Source organism: Hyla sarda, chromosome 9 (assembly GCF_029499605.1).
Source record: "Hyla sarda isolate aHylSar1 chromosome 9, aHylSar1.hap1, whole genome shotgun sequence".
Taxonomy (NCBI): Eukaryota; Metazoa; Chordata; class Amphibia; order Anura; family Hylidae; genus Hyla; species Hyla sarda.
This window is the reverse complement of record NC_079197.1, coordinates 9,169,360-9,173,486: the sequence shown is the minus strand read 5'-3', so window position 1 is coordinate 9,173,486 and position 4,127 is coordinate 9,169,360.

Below are 4,127 nucleotides of genomic sequence, written 5' to 3'. Positions count from 1 at the left end.
TTATCAGTTAATAATTGTTGTGGCTGACCTATCTCTGATCACGGCTTAGTAATGGGAACCATGATGTCTGGAGTAGAGAACGAATCCATAGAGACCGCTGATTGGCTGCAGCGGTCACGTGACCTCTGCTCCTACAGTGGGACCGGAGTGCTGACCAGAGGGCGAACGGGGGCTCAGCGCAGGATCCCAGAGGTAAGTATCAGCTAGTTTAATGTTTTGATATGTTCTGGGGCAATTTACTATTTTACTGAAAACATGGATAACCCCTTTAATGTGTGAAGAAAGTCCTAATTTGGAACACCGCTGTGTAATACGAGTTAATAATTTATTTTTTTTATAATTTTTTAACTCGATCTCCTGGAGTGATATGACATTTTCTACTTTTTATATATGAATCCTGATTAAGGCACCATATGTCAGTTGCTTTCTGAAATGCTGCAACATTTATCATATATGAATATGACATAGTTATATATGAGATAGATACATATGAGATAGATACATAGATGGATAGATATAAGAGAGATAATTTGGGCAGGACATGTCCCTGAGCACATGTACTTTTCTTTAGCCAGCTGCAATATCTGCAATAATCCACATGCCACTAGCACAATTAATAATATCATCGCCCATATCTCGCCATAGATAATCTTGAAGGGCACACCAATGCCACCTAAATGCTCAGTTATTTTTAATTTGGTTGTGTTGGATTTCTATGGACGGTTATGGGATGGAGTGATTCCTTGCCAGGTGAATATTAATGCTGGGAGAACAGAAAGTCCTCTATATAAGCCCTCCAGCCACCTCCTTACTAGTCACCTCTAGGTAAGTACTGGCTTCTGTACTCACCAGACTCTAGGCTGGAACCCAAGCTGCTGTCCATTCCCTTGTCCTTAATTCTATTTATTTGAAGGAGCAGAGAAGATCTTTTTAATCAAGAGCAGCACTGACAGGTTAGTATTTGTACTATTATAGTATAATAGGACATAATAAAGGTATGCATAGATAATATAATACCTATCTTATGAAAGTATTGTAATAGAAGGAATTAGATGCTACATGTTTGTAGGTGCCATAAAGTATTACGTGCAAGCACGCCACAGTAACTGAGTACACCAATTTAACCAAAACCCCCAAAACTAGATTGTGCTACATTGACACCGCTTATATATTTCTACCCATGCAGCCTGTTGCAAATCACTTTTGTATGAAGTTCCTTCCTGTATCTTAGCTATACACACCCAAGATGTTATATTTAATGGTGAAGAAGACTTCTGCAGTAGCTGAGTTGTAAATTACCAATAATAATGGACTCCCTAAGGCACTGTTTGTTAACCAGTGTGCCTCAAGCTATCGCAAAACTACAACTGCTACCTTCTACTTTGTCAACAAAGATGTATTTACCCGGCGACATTTCTTCTTAGGATTTCATTTTAGGATTTCAGTATATTCCATTTTTTTTTTAACTAGTGATAATTCACCTGTTCATTTCTCTTTTTAATGTTCTCTTAAAGCTGCAAAACGTTGGCCTTAGGCTGTCCGGGCATGCTGGAAGTTGTAGTTTTGTAACAGCTGGAGGCACCCTTGTTGGGAAACACTGTATGAGTCTGCTTATACATAGTGAAGGAAATTCTTCAGTACCTCTAATATTCTTATTGTTCGCAGTTGTGGGTTAAATTATCCCACATAATATATCTAATATAAACCTATTTTATTAAAGTACTAGCTGAGTACCCGGCATTGCCCGGTTTTTCCTTCCTCATCCTTGTTGGGGAGGAAAATCAACAGAGGAGGAAGCTTTTGACTTCATATCCCATCCCCATATATTGTTGTCATATCCCAACCCCATATCCCGTCCTCATACCCTGACCTCCTATCCCACCTCCTATCCAGTCCTCCTATCCTGTCCTCCTATCAGGTCCTCCTATCTCGACCTCCTGTCCCGACCTCCTGTCCTGACCTCCTATCTCCACCTCATATCCTGACCTCCTAACTCGACCTCCTATCCCCTCCTCCTATCCCGACCTCCTATCCCGTCCTCCAATCTCCACCTCCTATCTCAACCTCCTATCCTGTCCTTTTATTCCGTCCTCATATCCGACCTCCTAACTCGACCTCCTATCCCGACCTCCTATCTCGACCTCCTATCCCGTCCTCCTATCCCGACCTCCTATCCCATCCTCCTATCCCGTCCTCATATCCTGACCTCCTAACTCGACCTCCTATCCCATCCTCCTATCCCCTCCTCCTATCCCGACCTCCTATTCCGTCCTCCTATCTCGACCTCCTATCCCATCCTCATATCCTGACCTCCTATCCCATCCTCCTATCCCGTCCTCCTATCTCCACCTCCTATCCCGTCTTCATATCCTGACCTCCTAACTCGACCTCCTATCCCATCCTCCTATCCCCGCCTCCTATCCCGACCTCCTATTCCGTCCTCCTATCTCGACCTCCTATCCAATCCTCATATCCGACCTCCTAACTCGACCTCCTATCCCGACCTCCTATCTCGACCTCCTATCCCGTCCTCCTATCCCGACCTCCTATCCCATCCTCCTATCCCGTCCTCATATCCTGACCTCCTAACTCGACCTCCTATCCCATCCTCCTATCCCCTCCTCCTATCCCGACCTCCTATTCCGTCCTCCTATCTCGACCTCCTATCCCATCCTCCTATCCTGACCTCCTATCCCATCCTCCTATCCCGTCCTCCTATCTCCACCTCCTATCCCGTCCTAATATCCTGACCTCCTAACTCGACCTCCTATCCCGTCCTCTTATCCCGACCTCCTATCCCGTCCTCCTATCTCTACCTCATATCCCAACCGCCTATCTCAACTTCCTATCCCGTCCTCAAATCCCGACCTTCTAACTCAACCTCCTATCGCGACCCGTAATATGTGCACCAGGTATTGAAATATCTCCAGCCGTACAGAAGTTATGTGAGAACATACATATCCCATTGATTTTAATTGGACTTTAAACAAAAACCCCGACCCTCACAAATGGGGGTGGTTAAGGGTTAAATTAACAATCCTATATTTTAAGTGGACATATAAGTAACATGTGACCAAGTATTATCGAAATATCTCCAGCCGTTTGGAAGTTATGCAGTAACATATATTTCCCATAGACTTGTATGGGACTTTAAACATAAACCCCGCCCCTGGCAAATGGGGGTGAGTAAGGGTTAAATCACCTATCCTATGTTTGTTGTTGACATCTAAGTAACATGTGACCAAGAGTAATGGTAATATCTTTAGCCGTTTGGACGTTTTTGTGGAACATACATACATACATACACACACACGTTGAGTTTTATATATATACTAGCTGAGTACTCAGCGTTGCCCGGTTTTTCCTTCCTAATCCTTGTTGGGGAGGATAATAAACAAAGGAGGAAGCTTTTGACTTCATATCCCGTCCTCATATATTGTTGTCATATCCTGACCTCCTATCCCGACCTACTATCCCATCCTCCTATCCCATCCTCCTTTCCCGTCCTCATATCTTGACCTCTTTTCCCGCCCTCCTATCTCAACCTCCTTTACCGTCCTCCTTTCCCGTCCTCATATCTAGACCTCCTTTCCCGTCCTCCTATCCCGTCCTCCTATCCAGTCCATCTATCCCGTCCTCCTATCCCGACCTCCTATCCAGTCCTCCTATCACGACCTCCTATCCCGTCCTCCTATCCCGTCCTCCTATCCCGTCCTCCTATCACGACCTCCTATCCCGTCCTCCTATCACGACCTCCTATCCCGTCCTCCTATAACGACCTCCTATCTCGACCTCCTATCCCGTCCTCCTATCTCGACCTCCTATCCCGTCCTCCTATCTCGACCTCCTATCCCGTCCTCCTATCCAGACCTCCTTTCCCGGCCTCCTTTCCCATCCTCCTATCCCGTCCTCCTATCTCGACCTCCTATCCCGTCCTCCTATCCAGACCTCCTTTCCCGGCCTCCTTTCCCATCCTCCTATCCCGTACTCCTATCCCGACCTCCTTTCCCGACCTCCTTTCCCGTCCTCCTATCCCGTCCTCCTATCCGGTCCTCCTATCCCGGTCCTCCTATACCGTTCTCCTATCCCGTCCTCCTATCCCGTCCTCCTATCCCGACCCGTAATAT